General features: G+C 41.6%; 1 long non-coding RNA gene across 1 annotated transcript; it reads left to right on the forward strand.

The window, feature by feature from the left end:
- The first annotated feature begins 215 nt into the window (after positions 1-215).
- LOC114677729 (uncharacterized) lies at positions 216-13,576 on the forward strand. Its single transcript, XR_013411007.1, has 5 exons — positions 216-2,295; positions 5,732-5,786; positions 8,138-8,359; positions 9,308-9,434; positions 11,060-13,576. It is a non-coding gene; the product is annotated as an uncharacterized LOC114677729 (long non-coding RNA).
- The last annotated feature ends 6,891 nt before the right edge of the window (positions 13,577-20,467 follow it).

Here is a 20,467-nt window from a genome sequence, read left to right on the forward strand (position 1 = left end):
TGACCAGACAAGCCTCTTCTCTTTTGCTTCCTTTATTTTGAAGCCAGTAAATTGCCCCTGATTTGGAAAGGAAGTGAGAAGCACCCTCAGTGCTGCCTGCCTCATGCTGCAGACAAATGAGGCAGTCGTTTTAACTTTTCATGAAGATGTTTATTAGGCTCTTGCACTCTTCTGATCTAATGCTTCTTTGTTTGTGGCAGTTCATTTTTTTTCCCCTTGTAAAGCATTGAACAAGTCTGCAATAGCCATTCTTACTTTGAACACTCAATTTTTTTTTTTTTTTTTTTTTTTTTTGGTAGGCTGACCCAGTCTTAACCAAGAAGATGGGTGTCACATAGATTTTTTTTCTCATGTTCTAGAAACTAACCACAGATTAGCCCATTTTAGGACAGCCTGTGTGAGTGAATGAATAGTAAGGTCCACATTAGTAACCCAGTGGGCCAGAGAGCTGTCATGTTCTACCACTGCCACCAACACCAGCCCAGCAGGGTCAGCCGAAAGAACCAACCTTCTTTCTAACCCCTCCTCTAGGTAATGCCACTGTTTATCATCAGAAATGAAACACTGTCTTTGGGGATTATGTAAACTGAAATATTGTTTTAGTCAACAAATGTTTATGATACATTTTTTATTCTGTGTTATAAATGTGTTTCTATCCCCTTTTGTCTTTATCTACCTGGCTTATTTATGGGAATTACTGTTACATGTTTTCTGAGCCATTGAAATACAGCTGATCACATTCACTAACATATTCCTGTATTTTTCTTCATTGAAGATACTTAACTGCAGCCACATATTTCTGTCAATTTTGAGCTTCCAAGGAAAATAATTATTTCTTGATTCAAAATGCTAAGAAAGCTTTCTCCTGCCAATTTCTGGTGTTTTCTTTCATTCCTTTGCCATGAGGTAAGTTGTCCAGGTGACTTATTGCTCCAGAGAGCAGCCAGTGTCGTCATTGCCTTTGCAGCCCCTGGGACATTTGAGATATAACTCCATAGCCAGTACTGGCATAAATAGCATTTCATTATTATATTAGTCTAGTACAGAATATATAGCCTTACATGGCAATGTTCATAAACCTACCACAAAGTGACTAGAACTAATAGAATGTATATATTTCCATTTCCTTTTTTAAAAAATTATTCATATACTTGAATCTACAGGCTGAGTCACTTCCAAAGTCCAGTCCACTGGATCCATGCTGATTAAACTTTGGGGGTCATCCTGATTTGTGGCCCACAAGGGAAGAACAAAAATTTAATCATTCCTGGGTGGTGTTTATAATGTCAAGAAGACCTTTATAATTGATTTTGATGAAAGTCCATTTGAGAGCCAAGAATGAGTGTGCTGGTCCATCTGAATCCATGATTTGGGATTTGAATTGGTTTGTTCTCTGTCACTCAGGAACCCACTGAGATGGAAAACTGGGTGTGTGTCACCAACAGGGCAGCTGGGTATGGTTGTTCAGTTCATATACTGCCACTCCAAGAGGGGTATTAATATAGTCTTTGTTACAGAGGGCGCTCCCCAGAGGTGTGTAATGCACAGCACACGTGGTCATTCATGAGAACTCTTCTTGGAGAATACTTTCCTTTCAGAAATAAATGCACATGCTATAACTCATTTAGCCTTCTAAATGGTACTTTCCTCTCTGACTTCTAGTACTAGCACATGCTAATTAATATCTAATGTTCTAGTCAGATGCCTCAAATTCACAGGCTATATCTACCCCCACACAAAAGTTCTGCTTTGTCCACAAAATATTAAAAACAAAACAACAAAAACCCTAGCTTCCATTCCTTTAAAATGAGGAGATTTTATATTAAAATTCCAACTTGCAGCTTTGCTTGATCAGTTCTGGCAATGTGTCAGCCTTCCAGTGAGGCAACCATTCACTCAAGCTTAGGATCTGCTGTTCCTTAAGAAAAGGCCACAACCTTGTCCCAACATGCCCTATTATCTCAGTCCTAGCCGGGCTCTCTAATTTGTGTTATTTTGCCTGTCTCCTGTAGGCGTGTCAATATGTGACCCCTGTGTCACATATCTCCAAAGGATGTTCCCACCATTTTGGCCTTGGAACAATTTATTCTCATGAGTGGGGAGCATTTGCATCATTTCTTTAAGCAGCTTTCAATGTCCTCAGGATTCCAGAATTCTTATTTGCCTCCGCACAACCATGATGGGAGTAAGTGACCTAGATCTACTGTGAACCAAATGTCAAAAACACCTCCTCTGCCCTGAGAAGCCTGGTGGACTCCAGCCTGCATCAACTGTGACATCTCAGCGCTGCTGTTGGTCTGTAAACCAGCCTTCCCTATAGCTCTTCTTTACCTTCTAAAGCCTTTATTATCATCAGGTTCTATTCTGGGTGGAGTGGAGTTTTAGTCTCCACAGTGAAACTGAGCGGGGCCACCACACTGGGAGAGTGGTGTTCTGAGGATAAAAACCAACAATGTAGTGCCTTCTGCTTTAATGAGTTTATCTTTGTTTCTCCTCTTCAGAAAATGAAATGCCCTTGCCCCAAATTTCTCTCAGTGTTGGCTTTGCAGGGCTCCTCTCCTCGTGTTCTGGGCTCATTAAATTAAGTTTCTGTTGATAACCTTTGGCCAGACCCATCTTCAGGAAGACTCTAATGCATGTTAATAAGCCAGACTTTAAAGGCAGCAAAGATCTCCAGGCCCATGGTCCCTTTCATGCCTCAGCGGCTTCTATGGCAAAAGGATGACACGACTTTTATCAAGGCTTTGGCTACATTCATATCTCATGACATAGATTTTTTTTGAAAGCAGAATTTCAAAGAGTCCTCTTTATCACCATATCTTTAGTCTTTCTTAACGGTTCATATGGATATTTCCTTAGAAGTTGTATAATCAAAGTCATAAAGTCATTTGTACATTTATATAATTTTTTATCTTCAGGGGCTCAGAGTTGGGAGAATTGTGTCTTTAAAAGCAATTGCTGATAAAAAGACTAACTTCAAATCAGCTCTGACCTTTTGTTCAACAGCTCCTCCTGTTACAGAACACATTCAAATAGCTATTTAGATATTGGAGGGGAGAAAAATCCATTGATTTTCATAGTTAGGGGGGTTGGTTGTTTCTGCAGAAAGGATTGGTGCTGAGAGGGGGTTTGGGCCCTGCTTTTCTCAGCCCACACTCTAATTGAGGCTCTGAGCCCTTATGCCTGTGGGGTGGCACAGGCTGCTGTCGGGCCCTTTTGCTTTTTGTGGCTCCAGCTGAAGGGTTTGCTTGGAACAAAGTGCCCACAGGTATATGAATTTGTCTGGGAGCAGGAAAAGGACAATTTCAAGAGCTCATTAGACCTGGCATTTGCTGGGAAATAAGAGAATGCATGTCATGGGAGTTCCCATGCTGTCTTAGGATCCAGGAGTTCTGGCTCCCAGGCTCTCACCTGGAAACCTCCCAAACTATGTGCCCTTCTTCTGCTATTTAGAATGTATAATTCAGCAAACTGTTTATTGGGTTCCTGCCGTGTACCTGGCACCATGATCTGCACTCTTACATATATTATCTAATTTCATGCTTTACACTCAGTGAGGTAACTGTCTTTATCCATGTGTTATGTAACGAGGAAACAGATTCAGAATGGTTAAGAAACATACCCACAGTTCGTCACCTTGAGAGTGGAAGAACTGAGACTTGTAACCAGGTCTTTGCAGAGTCCAGTCTTTTCTCTATCAGAGTGTGTCTTGCCCACTTCTAAAATAAGCAGGTATCCTCTCAACACTCATGGCCTGCAGCCATAGGCCAGAGGAGCATGTGCTTTGGATTCATGGAATTTCTTATGAACAGCTGGCTACTCTGTATTCCATCCCTTGTCAGAAAATCCTTACTGACATATCTACTAGCCAGCAACCTAAAAAATGTTTATAAACTGCCTAGAACTGTGCCTGGCTAATAGTAGCCATGCAATAAAGCACTATTATTACCAGCTGCTTTCTGGGTTTATTAAGGAACTTGCACAAAATGCTCACAGTTCCTTTAGCAACTTTGAACAAGTACTAGATACTAACTGGCTTATGATTTATTTTCCTCTTTAACTAGTTAATAATCATTGATTAGACAAACCATTTTTCCACTTATCATATTACAGGCTAAGCTCTTTATATATTGTTTTATTTAATGCTCTTACGACTTCTGAGGGAAGCATCATTTCCTCAATTTAACAGAGTGGAAAACTCAGAGAGGAGTATTCCTTTGCTTACTCAAAGTAAGCGGGAGTGCTGAGATTCGAAACCAGACCTGTTAATTCTAAGCACGTTGCTCCCTCTACCCTTCCTCTCAGTGATCAACAGCTTTGCCAGGAACAGGCTCTGCTCAGATTCCAGCATCTGCCACAGGGCTCAGAGATTTTTGTTTACCTTAAGCCCGGGGCTTGGGTAATAGAGTAGTGATTTTCCAATTTTGCTGCACATTAGAATCACCTGGATAGAGGAAACTAAAAAATCCTAATACTCAGATCATACCCCACACAGATGAAATCTCTGGAGATGAGAGCCAGAAATGTGTATTTTTAAAAGATCCCCAGTTGATTCCAATGAACAGCAACTTTAGCAATCTGCTGTCCTAGGATCTTGGGGACCCCGACCTCTAGAATCCCAAGTCATTTTGGATAGTTGTAGACCAGTGCATATATCTTCAAAACTACTGGCTGCTGGGGAGAGAAAGAACTGTGCTGAATCTAACAGGTATCCCTCCAATTGGAGTGCAGGCCCATGAATTCGTCGTTAAGTTCCCAAGCACTTACTCTCTGTTAAAGCTTTAACACTCTGCTGAAGGTGGCCCTGACTCTATCAGGCAAAGCCCAGAGGTGTAAGCAACAGCTGTCTGCCAAACAAAGCTGCCCTGGAGTTTGCATGGCAGACCATGTCTTTACTACCATGAGCACCATATATATGAAGAGGCGTGTGCTTTCACACATTATTCACAGCCATCTGCCCTGCTCTCATACACAAGTTCCAAATTCTCCTTTCTTTTACCGACGGTCACCATGTGGCCTTTGCTGATGATTTATACATCATACCCTCCATTAACCGATGGGAAAGATACTCATGGTAATTTCCTTCCATCAAGTCTCATTCCTTATAGGCTCCCAAATAATTTCACAAAGTATGGTCTTTTGGTTAAGTTGTTAATGAAGCGAGCTCTAATTAACATTAGGGATGTCCTTCATACACACTCTAAGAGAATGGCAAGATCTTAAAAAGCTCCATCATCATTAAATTAGTACATTATTATCGCAGCAGCCTATGTGTGCTCTAACTTTTGATTTAAAAATTATCATGGTGGGTTGATATGTTGTGTTTATCTTCCGCTAATTGAACGCTACCTTGCATTTAATCACGGTAAATTGGCCTTCCCTGTAAATAGATGTAAGGAATTTTAGCGCTTGTTAAATCTCAGTAGCTCTGGGAGTGATGGGAAAGAATGGGGAGGAGACTATGGAGGAGGACTGGGACCTACCTGGCACCATTAGCCTCCACTGTGCAGGGTTTGCTTCAGAGGGTTGAGTTGCAGCTCTCTTCAGGTGTCAGCGATGCAGCTAAATGGCCAGGTTTTTGGTTCTGGGTTTGGTACACCCAGGAAATCTAGAAAAAGGTAGTAATGGCCCCAACCACACACAGATAAATCCCTTTTTGAAATAGAGCAATAAATAAAAGGGCTCAGGGAGATGCCAAACTTCAGAGTCACTCTTGTCAGTGTCTCTGCAGGAGCTGCCAGCTTGGAGAGCCTGCTGTGAATTTGGCGGTGACAGGAAATGAACAGGTAAGACCCAAGCTGATGGCCACCACATTGTGTCCAGGGGGAGATGGTTGATTCTCTCTGGAATGGAAAATGGGATCAGAATGGAGTTTTCCAATGGGAGAGGAGTTTGGAATGAAAATGTTAGTCTTTACCATGCCAAAACAGATTTGATTTTTATCTTTAATATAGTCCCTGGTTGCCTTGACTGACTTCCACTCTTCTGCATTGGCTCACATTTGCTGTCTTGGTGGCCATTTCTAGCAGAGCCTATCCATTCCCTAGCCATTGCACCTGAACGTCTTTTTTGCTGCAAGCTTTGCTCCAATCAGCTGCTATTTGCCTTGATCCTGTATAATAACTCTCATACATTTTAAACATCTTAAAGAAATGGTCACCTTTCCATTGGACTCCAGAAGTCAGCTAATAATAGTAATAATAGTATTACTATATAATATAAATAGCCATATTTATTCAATGCTTATATGTGCCAGGCATGTGCTATAAGCTTTATACATCTTTTCTCATTTGGTGCTTTCTGCAAACCTCTGAGTTAGAAATTATTAGCACTGTAATTTGACTAAGGTCAAAAAGAGGGCGAGTGCACTACTATGAACTCAGGTTGTCTGACGTAAAATAACCTGCATTTAAGGACTATTTTATACTGCTACTTTCAACTGTAAGATGCAATTCTTTCCTCCTCTCAACCTACCACTTTATCTTATATTTCTTTTTCCTTATTGTTATCACCATCATCAAACATTCGCTAAGGGCTTTTCTAAATAAAAGACACAAGACTCTGCACTAAGAAGATGCAAAATATATAATATAATCATGGAGCTAGAGAGGCTAATGGCCAAGTCGGGAGGGGGGAGGGGAGTATCATGTTTAATAAGTTTTTTTAATTTAAAAAGTCATGCATTTTGACTTTTTAAATGTCACACACTTCTACTCCCAAAAATATATCTTAAAGGAATAATGAGAATTTCAGCCTGAATTTTGTGTACAAAATCTTTATCAAATATTTATAATAGTGAAAAACTAGGAACAATCCAAATATCCTTCAATGGGAGAAACATTTCTCAAACTTTTGCAGAAAATGAGCTCCAAGAGATACTTGTTTAAAAAACAGTCCAGAGTGAATACTATCTGCTATACCCTCATTTTGAAGAATCAAAATCCACATGGGACTCTTTGAAGACTTATGGAATCCAGAATAAAAAGAAATATGTTAACTTGGTTTAACCTGTTAATGTATCTTTTATTAGCATCCCAAAAAATTACAGTTAGAAAATACTGAGTTACACAGAGACTTGAATATTTGTATGTTGGAATAGTATGCAGCCGTTAACAACCAAGTTTTCAAGAAATATTCAAAGATGTGGGATTGTGTTCATCATACTCTGATAAGTGACAAAAATAGGATAGGAAGTTATACACAGTTGGCCGGGTGCAGTGGCTCATGCCTGTAATCCTAGCACTTTGGGAGGCTGAGGTGGATGGACCACCTGAAGTCAGGAGTTTGAGACCAGCTTGGTCAAATGGTGAAATCCCCTCTCTACTAAAAATACAAAAAATAGCAGGGCATGGTGGCATATGCCTGTAATCCCAGCTACTTAGGAGGCTGAGGCAGGGGAATCACTTGAACCCAGGAGGTGGAGCTTGCAGTGAGCTGAGATCGCGCCACTGCACTCCAGCCTGGGCAACAGAGTGAGACTTGATCACAATAAAAAAAGAAAAAAATTGCACAGTTTTAATTTCAGTTTTATAGTGAAAAAAGTGGATGGGGGAAAGAATTTAAGGATTAACCAAAATGCTAACTAGTTATTTCCATATGGTAGATTTATGGGTAACTCAAATTTTACTTCCTTTCTGTATTTTCCAAATTTTCTCCAACGAAAATGTTTTATAAAGAGAAAAATGTTGCTTTCAAAAACATATGTAGAGCAATTAAAAAAAAATACATGGCAGTATATGCTAAGTGGTCTAGCTGAGTTGGTTCAGATCAAAAAAATTAAAGGAGTTCAGAGGAGGAGGAGAGCTAAGACCACCCGATCTGTATTTTGGCTGAGTCTCTCACATTTCTGCATGAAGTCTTCCTCTGAGCTAAGCCAAACTGTGTTACTTCTCATTTTCTCTATATTCTCTTCCCATTCCTACTTCTGTGCCATTGCTCAGACTCTTCCCTTGGCCTGGCCTTCACTTCTCCACATCTGCAGTCCTATCCACACTGTCAGGCTTTGCAGAAAATGCCAATTCGGATAACACCTTCTCCAGTTGCCTCACGCCCTCTCCCTTCTCTAACATTTTTATTTCTTTTATATTGTACCTCTTATTATGGTTGCTGATGTACAATGTCTTATCTCCTTACTCAGCGTTAAAGCTCCTCGAGGGCAGGAACCACACACTGTCCTTTGCAGTAGACTGAAGACACACAGCCTTTCAACACCTGTCTCAATAATTCATGTGCAGAAAGTTTGAACTGAAGTGAGCTTTGAGGGAAGAATAGGACTCAAGTGGAGACAGAGTGTTCCAGGAAGGGGGAGCAGCATGAGCAGGATCTTGATGTAGAACCTGCGTGTCATGTCTGGGGAGAGGTGAGTATGCCTGCTGGCATGGCTGGAGGTGTGGGTCATGGAAGAGTTGGGAAATCAACTTGGAGACAAGGAATTGGAGACAGATTGCTCAGGAAGGGTCCTAAACAGGCTACGAATGCTGGCCCTTCTTTTGTAGGAAATGTTTTCATACTTTACCTTGTGTAAGAACCACTAGCAATGCTATCCAGAAGTGGAGAGCCCCTGAGCCTACACTCAGAAATTGTGATTTAGTCAGGGAATCTGGGCAGCTGAGAAGCTGCCTTGTTGATAATAATCAGAGGAAAATCTTTGGCAGAGGTCTGAGTGCCAGGCATGAAGGAGCACAGCTCCACTGGCAATGGGAGAAGCAGAGGGATGCCACAGAAAAGGCAGCGTCATCGTCCTTGTCCTGGGGCATAGCAGAGTGGGAAGAGGGAGAAGGACAGCAGGCAGGGTGAGGCCCCATGCAGCCCCAAGAACATGCAGGAGTGAGGAGTACACTTCAAAGGTCAAAGCTGCAGTGAGCCGTGATTGTGCTACTGCACTCCAGCCTGGGCACCAGAGCAAGACCCTGTCTCAAAAAACAGACAAACAAAAACCAAACAATTTCGCAAAAGCTCCCTGGATTTCTCAGGCTCTGTTTCTCCCTAAGCTCTTCGGGTGCTGGAGCATTGAGTCCCTCAATCAGGTAGTATGTAGACAGGAGGTAGGGGCCACTCCCAGATGCCGCCCCTTCGTTGATCAGGCACAGCTGTCCTCCGTGGAGAACTTGATCACATTGAGTTTGGTTTTTCCCTCAGTCTTTGCTTTGGGAGATTGGGCTCCCTTGGTGATGCTTGTGGAGAATTTTCCTGCTTCAATTGAAACAAAAATTCAGATGACCTTGTGGGGTAAATATCCCCATTTCACTTACCATATGTTTCTCCAAGACAGTTATGGAAGATATTATGGGTTTATTTGTGCATTTAGGACATACACAGAAAGGACAGAGACCCAGAATTGCAGGACTTCTCTGCGCCTCTTCCAGGATGCGAGTGCGGCATATCGAGGAAAGGGAAGCCTGCTTAGAAACAGGACCAACAACAGAAGGCTCCAGGTAAAGGTACTGAGGAAGGGGACTAGAAGGAAATAGTTGCTCCTGAGGGGAACAACTCAGAAGCTGGTTGTATCTGTTAGAAAGAGAGACAAATCTAAATGACTAAAATTTCAAAAGCATCTAAGGCATCCTTGCCCCATCAATGGAGTTTCTTGCTACTGTTATTATTTAATATTTATCTGCATTAAGTTTTTGCTTACCTTTTGCAATCCTCATAGTGATGCCCTGAGTTAGGTAATACTACTACCCTGTGCAAACACTGCGCAGACAAGGAGACTGAGGCTCAGCATGGCGAGGCCTTTGCCGAGTGCACACAGCTAAGATTCCTGGAGTGAAAATCTGGGATGGGGGTGGTGAATAGAAAAAAAGGGGAAGGATAAAAAACTCTTTAATTAGGATTCAGTGATCTGTGGAGATACTAATTTTTATCTGCAACTGCAATGTGGTACGTCACCAGAAAGGACCAGCCAGGGCTGTTCATCTGCAAACCGGAATGGAAGTAGACACAAAGGTGGGGGAGCGAAAGACAATTAGAGACGAGTGAAAGATTCTGAAAAATGTTGAGGTACAATAAGTTTTTATTAAATAAAGGCTCTTTGCCTTAAACTCGTCCCCTAGAGTAAAGGAAATGCCTGGGTTTTCACCCCATTGTAATAAAAACAGTTTTTGCATCCTGCCATATTGAGCCTGCTTTATACTGAACCAGCCTCTAGGAGCTGACAGAAGGTAAACTCACAACTGCAAAGGTGTGTCTTAAGATGGCAAAACCCCTCAACCCTTTTGGAGTGAAGTTTATTTTCAGCACCATCCCCATTCTCAGAAGCCCTTGACTTCTGCTCCCCACTGTGTATTTAGGAGATGAGGAGGGAAGGAAAACTCTCTTCTTGTGGGTTAACCTGAGACCCTAGTAGAGCTTCCTAACCTGCCCTCTCAGGTCCATGTTTTCTACTTGAACTCCTGCCTTTCAATCACATAGTGCTCCTCTCTCTCATTCATTTATTGAAAACTGAGTTGTACAAGCCCCAAGCACAGTGGAAGGCATGACAGGGATGAATGAAAAATAGCCTCTGCCTCCTGAAGAGCTTCAACCAAATGAGGAAAATAGGCATGTTAAACAGTTGCAATGCAGTGCAATATATGCTATGATATTACAAGATTCCATGGGGACTCAGAGGAGAGAGTCATTAGCCATGTGCAGGGGAGCTATGACTCAGAGGAGGATGTCACAAACTGGATCTTGAATGAAAGGAGTTAGGATTGCCAAGAGGAGTGGGGAGAAGTGCCCTTTCTGCAGAAGAAATGGCATATACTGAAGGGATGAGGTTTGAAGGAGAAAGACGTGTTCAAGAGCATATTTTTGCTCATGCAGAATGCTCACTTTGTTATCTGGACATACTCATTACTTAATATCCAGTAGTTGTTTTTATTGTTGTTGTTGTTTGGGGCAGACTTGGCACCAGGTTACCAAAGGCCTTGTAGGATTGGCTGTGTGTGTGTGTGTGTGTGTGTGTGTGTGTGTGTGTGTGTGTGTGTGGAGACAAGTGAGGGTCATTGAATGGTTTTTCTGTGTTTCCTAATTGCGTTTGGTGGGTTTCATAATTGCATTTGCTTATTTACATACTCAGGCAGCAAAGCCAAGAATGGGTTTTCGAGAGCAAGATTGGCACCGAAAAGTCAATTGGAGAGGCTTCACCAATCCTTCAGAAAGCAGTGCTGAGGGCTAAGAGGCAGAAAGGATGGAGAGAAGTGGACAAATTTGAAGAAACTAAGAAATTAAGCTAACAAGAGTCAGTGACTGATTGGATGGGAGGTGAAGAAGTCAAGATCACTCTCAGACACTACAGAAGTTGGGGCTCCCATGACTGAAGTTATGAAAAACAAACTGTCCTATCCATGGATAAAAGACTTGCTTGAGTAAGCAAGGGAAAAAAAAATATGAGCCAGGAATTCCTGGCCCCTCTCTCTTGTGTGCACTGCCTCTGCTGGCTGGAACACTGTGTTTATACTTAAGAGCTCTTTGACACTCTCCAAACCATGGGTTTCAGCAAGACCACCCAGGGGAGAGCTCAGAAAGCAATGGGATGCTGTGTTAACAGGATGCAGAAGTCTCCAGGCAAGAGAGTGTTTATAGTTTAGCTTTGCCCTGCGCTTGATCTAAGATACTGCCTACATTTGACCTTGTTCCAGCTCGACTCTGACATCATCTCCTGGTCCTTATTGACCTTTCCGCTCAGATCAGGCATGGAGGAGGAGGCAGAGGGAGTTGGGTGCCTCATCTGCAGGGGAAAACAGAAAGTAAGAGTGATTTGTAGATCAAGAGATAGCCTGACTAGGGCCACCTAAATTGAATTCCCAAATGGAAACTGGGAGTCCGCTTGAGAATGCAGATTAATTAACTGTAATGTTCAGTTTGCTCGCCATCTGAGTGAACATGATGGACTGCTCTGAGAGCATAGCTTGGCAGGGCTGTGGTGCAGGAGCTGAAAATTCATCTTTCATGAGGAAGCACAGGGTCATGGACTCAAACCAGGAGCACAGGCACCTGCCTTTGCGACCTGGCAAAGAGAAGGTACACAGAAAAGGGGAGGGGTTGCAAGTATTTCACTCTTGGAGTCTATGAAAGAGACAGGAACTGGAAGTAGAGAGTGGGAAGCCCTCGGAGGTTTTTATGCCTGTGATATAGCAGAGCTTGGAGTTTGAAGAGAACTTAGACAACATTTAGTCTGATTCCTCCATTGTGCAGAGGTCACAAGTTGTTAATTGGCAGAGCCAGAACACAAAACCCAGTCTTTCTGACTCCAGTGGCCTTAGAATATAAGCCCTGTGCCTCCTGCCCAGACTCAGGAAGTGGAGAGCTGAGCAACAATCTGGTTGATTTCATCAGGATCATTGTCCGACCCAAATAACAGCCTTCCAATTCCTCAAAGACAATTATTTTCCTTTAATAGCTGACTCTTACTCCTCTGCCCTCTGAACCTAGTTTCCCTGCTGGAAATCGTTTAGATTATATTCATAATAAGAGGACCAAGTAAAAACATAGGAAAAGAGAGTATTTTCTCTTAGTTGTTCTGTTTTTCTTTCCCCTAGTCAGGTGGTATTTTCCTGTCAAATGTCAGGGCCTCAAATAGATCAGTAGCTCTCCCCATCTTCCTAACTCTCTGTTACGCAACACTCTGTATATGGGCCTTTCCCTTTCCACACCGTTCATGTCAAAGTTTACCTGTTCAAGGGTTTCTCTCCTCTGAGATCATTGTTATTGTGAAAGAGATACCTAATATCTGCCAAGATGTTCATAATGACCAATGATGCCTTAATTCGATAACTTTCATATGTTTTTTAAAAAAATTTTTATTTAAAAATCAATATATGATATTGATTTAAAAAGAGAAATAGTACAAAAGAGAATACAGTAAAATGTTAAATGCACACCCCAAACTCCAAGTCACAATTTCCAGGCCAGAAATTATGTATCTTTCCCAAACTAGTTTATGCACACACAAGCATATAAATGTATATTTTAAACACATTTAGAACCACACCATAGATACTCTCCTGCTACTTGACTTTTCCATTTAATGAGGTGTCCAGATTTGTTTCCACATCAGAATATATAGGTCTAGCTTTCCTTTTTAACAGCTTCCTTGTCATTTCACTGTGTGGACGTACTATAATTTAGGATGATAGGCATTTAGGCTGTTTCCATTTTTTTTCTACTCTTACAAATGATTTTTAATATTCTGATGGTAAAGTACATTTTCTGTAAATACTTTTGCATTGAAGCTCCTTAAACTTATCAGGGGGAAAAGTAGCTCCTCTTATTGAAGCTGGTGGTGCTGGTGGTATTGGTGGGCTCAGGGGCTGGTGTGTCCTGCTCTTTCTGGTGCATGTCTGAGGAAATGTTCAGGGAACTGCTAAGCATCCTGGAAATTTGGTTCGAAAGCCTTTGATGTAATTGTATATTTACTTTGGCAATGGCATTTATTTATATTTAAAAATAAGGTTTCTAAAGAATGAATTGCAAGTAGAAGAATTTGGGGCACTACACTAAACTATTGTTGGAGATGACTTTGAGTGATGGAGTCTTTCCTTATGCTTCTTGAATTAAATTGTTCACTAAACAGTTTAGACCCTGGTAGGTAACTCTGCACTTCCCAGTTCGAAACCACACCAGGGACACTCAGTTCACCAATGGGAGGCCAAATAAAAGAGCTCTAAGCTGGGAATAACGACTGCAGGGCTCATGCCTCTGTCTCTGTGTGAATTACACATCATCTTCAAGTCTTTGTTTCAAGATGAGTAAAATGGCCAGAAAACTCTTGCCCCTCTACCAGTTATCATAGAAAATATAGGTAAACTTCTTGGTATTCTAGTCCATGACATGCAGATATAAAACATGATTCTCATTGTCTTTCTTGATCCTTTAGATAATGGGAATTTAGGAGAGAAAGTTAATTTGGAGATGGAAAGAAAGATGATGAATTAGACTTTGTATATATCAAGTTCTTAAGAGGATTTTTAGGTGTAGTTCTTGGATTCAGGAGTGAGATCATAGTTGGAGCAATAGCAGCAGAAGTCACGGTGGAGTCAATACATAAATGAATAAATGAATGCCTACCCAAATGAATAGAGGAGAGGGAGGGCAAAGGGCATCCAATTTTTGGTCAAAATAATCACGATTTTTCTTGCGCTTAGGAAAAAATATCTTTTTTTAATGTACATTTGATTCATTGCTTTTATCCCCTGCAGAATGGCTTAATTTCCCCAATAGTCCAGAGGACTGGAGGATTTCATCTTGTTTTCTGAGGCTCAGAATCCTAGCATTGCAGTTGTGCTAATTGAATCCTAGGGCCTTAGTCTTCCTCTGATTAACTTTCCGAGTGACTCAGTTTCTCTAGCGTTGGGATCTGCCTTGCCATTGCCTGTTTCTCTACACTTAAATTTCCCCAAGCGTGATCCTAAAGTCATCCACATCAGAATCACCAAAGAACTTATTAAAGTTGTGTATTATACTTAATCATTAAAAAACTCTGTAGATGATGACTGACACTCTCCATTTTTAATTAGGACTCAATGTAGTTCTTATACACAGCAAACAACTATTGTCCCACACAAATAAGGGCTGAAATTCTTATTCCTGTCTCAGACCCAAGACCTTTTAATCATCCCATAGCTGACTTCCTGTCTACCTGTCTGCTTGTTTCGATCTCCATGTGTAGACTGATGCTGTCTGTTGCCATAGCTTCCAGATAAAGAGTGCCGTCTGCTGGACTGGACTTCTTACTGAGATGTGTGGCTGGATGTATCTTTCTCCTAGGGGCTGGCTCCATCTCCATTAGCTTGTTTTCCTAGGTTCTGACCCTGTTCAATTGGTTCATTTCCCATCTTGCTGATTAGGGTCTTTAAAAAAGTGTGACACTGCAGTCAACATATGTAAGCAATTATTATGTACCATTGTCTCATTTAATCATTGCAACCCCAACAGGTATTATTATTTTGTTATGTTTGCACATTTGCTCAAAAGAGTTAGAATATGACTGTTAATTTCCTGCAAGCATATATCATGGTGATCTTTCTTGCCATGTCCTTCTAGATGGTCACATCTGAGTCCGTCCATCCCATCAGATCCACAAATCCAGCTTCAGGTTGCTTTCTGGGCAGCTCCATAAAAATGCTATTGGGAATTCTTCATAGATAGATAACCAGAACTGGCCCAGGCAAGAAGCTGGCACCTGTGAAATTTGAAATTGATTATGGACTAATAAGGAGTCCTAAGTCAGAATGTCCAGGAAATCCAAGTAAGAAGAACAGCAGACAGGCTATTGGCAACAGGGAAGGGTCCCCAGTTGTAGAGCTCTGAGCCTTGCACCAGAACTCAGGAACTGATGGAAAAAGCTGCCAAAATAGTGCAGCTTCCCAGTTCCAGAGTTAGTCACATGGATAAGAGCTCACATCCAGGGATATAGTTATCGGAAGAGCAGTGCCCAATGATGGAGCTTTAGAAATAAGTCAAAGACGTGTGATCAGACTTCAGCCTCCAGGACAGATCCATACTGGCCCCAAAGACAACTGAATGGGGAGTTGCAGAATAAGGGGCTGGAGCTCCTTAAATCTCTACTAAGTTCAGTGTCTGTGGGGTGGGGAGAGAGTGTGGTTAGTAGCCGCAGTTACAGAAAGCATCAATAAGGCTGCGAAGACTGGGACACAGGAAGCCTAGGTCAGATGCTTTGCAGTTACAACAAAGCAGGGTTCTTTGTGTTTTGGAAAAATCCACAGCAATTTCTTGATTTGCTGGGATTTAAAACCAAAATCAATTTGTATTAGATTAGCTGCATGTCATTGTAGGCCAGGCTTTCAGGCTCCACCAGTTTTAGGTAAATTGAATTGGCAATTCAGTATCCTATTCAGGTCTGAGGGTCATGCGGCTGACTCCAGGAAAAACATCAACAACAACAGAAAAACACAAACAAAAAACACACAGATCAGACAGGCAGGAAATGGAGCCAAAGGGCCATGACTTCAGAGGTGCAGACCAATAGCAGAAGGAGTCCCTCAGAGGCCATCTTGTCTGACTGCCTGCTTCCAGAAAGGGCAAGCTCAGAAAAGTCCAGACAGCTGGGAGTTTAAACTATGTTAACCGTTTGCAGAGGAAGAGGACTGTGCTTGATGCTGATTCAGAAATTTCCTGATATAATACTATTGCTAACTACTGCCAAGCACATTCAATACGTGTAGTATTTGACTGTGCTCTGTTACAGGTATCACTTCATTTAAGCATTACCAGGTTTGAAGCAGGTACATCATTATCACTACCATGCATGAGGAAAGCAAGGATTAGAGAGGCTGAGCATATCACCCAAGGTTACCCAGCTAGTAAGTGGTAGAGCAGAATCTGAGAATAGTTCTTTTGAGGTCAACCATTTTTCCATGTCACACTGAAATTCAAAGACAGAAGCCTGAACCCCTCTGCATTCCTTGCAGAGACACTTTCCCTAAATCTATCTTTTGTCTTTTATGCCTCTCATCCTTTCAAGAAATTCATTTTTTTGTTGTTTTTCTGTCCAGAAAATATTTTATTTGGTTTAAGATTATTTTAACCGTAACAAGTAAATATTTTCTAAACAAAATCTCTCTCTTAAAACGTTGCTCTATCCCATTCCTAATCCCAGGGAAAACCAACTCAACTAGTTGGAGGCCTTTGAACAGAAATTTCTTTATGATACATATGATATTCAGTGTGAAATTCACTGTCTTTTTCCTCTCTCCTCTACCATCCCAAGTGCATGGGGAGGCAAGATTTCAGCACTAGTAAATTCAGAGCCTTCTTCTCCCTACTGTCACTGCCCGTGAGCCCATCAGCCCATCCACAGGGACATGTATGCCACTATCGTCAATTATTACTTCTCAGGCACTCACTGGGTGCCCGGCGCATCAGAGAAGAAATGAATTGACTCTGCTTTCAACAATCACCCTGCAAACAGCCAAATAATTTTGATGTTCTTCAAACAGATTATAATTAAAAAATTACATGCTGGGAGAAAAATTATAAGCATTTAATCAGAAGAAAGGGTCAAGCTGATGCAATTAGGGAGGGAAATGTGCTGGCTTTTATCAACAGAGCCAGTTTCATCACTATCCTGGTGAAAGCAATCGTATTTGAGGCTAAGATGTTTCTATCAAGTTACCTTTGAATTGAGAAAATATAACTCATCTTGTGTGTGCAAAATTGTCTTTAACCTCAGTGCTCCTCTCTGAGGTCACTCTCTTGCAATCTATTTACATGGCCACAGCTTGCTTCCCACTGTGGATCTCAGACCAATGGTGACCTAATACGTAAATGCATTTAAAAAGCAGTTAGCCCCAGTGACAAACTTACCAATACAGGATAAGAGAAAGCCCTCAGATGGTAACCACTGAGGTATCTGCCAGAAAGAAAATCTGTTTGTAAGCTGGAGTGCTTTTCAGAGAGTCGAATCATTCAATGAATCAGAAAATTGCCTGGGTCTGGGAGCCATGAATGAGAGACCATGGAAATCCAAGAAGAAAACAAAATAAGTAAATGTGATTTTTTTTTCATTGTCTCCTCTAACAGATCTCAAGGCTGGCTTTACAGCAACTGGATGTGTAGGTTGCACATGCTTAAAGAAGTCTTGTACTTCTTCTCTCTGGCTCAAACTGACTACCTATTCTATGAGTCACTGAGATGGAGAGAAACTTAGCTTGCTGCCCTCTTTGGTGGAGGAAGCCCTGCTCCTCCACCCAGAAGCAGGGAGACTTTGAAAGAGAGAGAGAGAGAGAGAGAGAGAGAGAAAGAGAGAGAGAGTGTGTGTGTGTTTGTTGTGTGTGTGTGATTACATTTGTACTCTTTCTCCTCAAGGATAAAGAGGTGACTTAGGGTCCTCTCTCAGTTCTAGTATAGGCAGCATGATGGGGAGAAAAGCATTCCTGGAACGGGAGGTAAGGAGTTGAGTTCCAATCATCAAGAATTGTTGCCCTCCCTGGAATTTGGCAATATATTATATATAATAGTAATACTTTGATAATAACAATCCCAATCTCTTTTAATTTTATAACACTTCATGTCTTCAAAACTTTTATCTAAACTATTTTATGTGAGGCTTATAACCATGTGAGATGGTTAGGCATATATTTTTACATATACTTGTTTTAACCTGAAAGGTTGTTATTTGTCACTATTTAAAAGGTGCGAAAAAGAGGTTTGGGGTAATAAGTGACTTTCCCAAAGTCACACTAGCAGATAGGAAGGGCTCAAACACAAATGAGATTTCCAGTGCTCTTTTCAAAATCCTGATGTATTGCTAGAGGGTAATGATACCTGCCCTACATTGCCCTTGTGGGCCTCAAAAGAAATAATGCTTTTTTTTTTTTTTTTTTTTTTTTTTGAGACGGAGTCTCACGCTGTCGCTCAGGCTGGAGTGCAGTGGCGCGATCTCGGCTCACTGCAAGCTCCGCCTCCCGGGTTCCCGCCATTCTCCTGCCTCAGCCTCCTGAGTAGCTGGGACTACAGGCGCCCGCCACCGCGCCCGGCTAATTTTTTGTATTTTTAGTAGAGACGGGGTTTCACTGTGGTCTCGATCTCCTGACCTTGTGATCCGCCCGCCTCGGCCTCCCAAAGTGCTGGGATTACAGGCTTGAGCCACCGCGCCCGGCCAAATAATGCTTTTGAAAGTACTTTGAAGAATGTAAACTCACTGTATAGTTTTAAGTTTCTACAGTCCCCGATGGGGACTATGTAGCTGGGTTCAAAACCAGTGACATAAATTCCTAGTTCCACCATACATGCTGTTTTCTTTTCTGAAAGCAAATGCTAAGGACAAGGCCTCATCCAAAGATGAATTCAGAGAGAGAGAGAAATACAATAAAAATGACAAATAGATATTGGACAAAGACATAAAGTAAACATGGCAAGAAAGCAAATTGTTGCTGCCCTTCTCTGAACAGAGAGAAAATGCTGAGCAATGACCAAAGAGAAGACTCTGGAAGGATGGAGACCAATGCCAGAGATGGAGATGGGATCTCAGAGCATGCTCCAAATTCGCATAGCTTATATTGACTGTGACAGTTCAAGAGATGATGAGCTGGAACTGTTGACAGCTGAAGACAGGAAATGGAAGCAGAAGACCACCTCTCCTAGGATTATGTTCAACAGCACAGAAAGGTCTGGCCCAGGGATGAGCATCAGAGGAGCACAGAGGGAGTCTATGAGCATAACTATTTGGACATATGTGTGCATACATATGTATCAGCTGCACACCTAACCATTCATCCAGTTATTTGTATCTTTCCATTCACCTATCATTATCTGCTGTGAGCTGGGTACTGGACTAGGTACTAGGGTTGCAACGATGAAAGACAAGAATCCCTGTTCTCCAGAAACTCATCGTCTAGTAAAGAAGAAAAAGAAGTAAACAAATGTTCACTCATATACTTGTGCCACAAACCAAGTAAGGGCAGCTGCTATGGGTGCTCAGATGGAGGCCACCAAAGTCAGAATGGAGTGAGGGTAGGAAAGGGGAAAGAGAAAGGGGCTAGAGACAGGAACAGCTCCCGTGAGGAGCATGAATTCCATTACTAGTTACACCACAGCATTTAGGGGCTTGCTTTTGGAATTTCTATGAGACGTTACACAAAGTTCAAATCAGGAGCTTTATCCAACTCAGCCTGTGCTTTTCAGTAGAAACTTCTCCTTCCACTTTGCCCCTGCCACACAGAACTCTGCTTTACCAATTAAAGGATTATTACAGTTTTCTCTGAGTGCCCCTCTTTGCCACTACCCACTAGTTCCAGCATCTTCTAAGACTCAGGATTTCAGGGTGTCTGATCTGCCCACTCTGAGCCAGCCTACCCATCACGTCATTATCATCATCTGATCATCCCACTCATGACACCTGTTTTGGTGCTGAGGAAAAGAAGAGAATGTTTTCTGTTTGGCTATTGACTACCGTTTTTTACTTCTGGTCAAAGTCACTCTAAATTTACAGCTACATTTTCTACCAGAATAGCAAAGGGCAGCTGGTTTCAGCTCTAGTATCTCTCTGCTTGCACTGCCTCTGCTCTCTAGCATCTCTTATCAAGAATGTCTCTTTTCCTTCCTTTGTCTCTTATCTCTGATCTAGGGTATCTTTTATGGACTCTTCCTCTGCAGTTTGGATTTCCTATCATAGATTCTGTTAACTCGCCTGTTATGCTATTAGAGATTCATCCTGAGTTCTTTTATACTTTGTCTGAAACTGACTTTCTTCTCCTATATCCTCAGTTTGATTGGCGAAAATTGTTAAATATTCCCAATTCTGCCCTTATCTGGCTCAGTTGAAAGAACTGTCATCTCTGGACTAGTTTAGCATTCTTTATAATACTCTCCTGTAGTCTACTTACATTCATCATATATTGATCTTCAGCACACATTTAAACGATTAATACTCAATATTTATAGTGTAAGAAAATTTCACCTTCATGTAGAAGTGAGTTGATTATCAGTTTGCCTAAAAGCAATTTGGCTAAAGCAAATTATCTTG

Source organism: Macaca mulatta, chromosome 1 (assembly GCF_049350105.2).
Source record: "Macaca mulatta isolate MMU2019108-1 chromosome 1, T2T-MMU8v2.0, whole genome shotgun sequence".
Lineage (NCBI taxonomy): Eukaryota > Metazoa > Chordata > Mammalia > Primates > Cercopithecidae > Macaca > Macaca mulatta.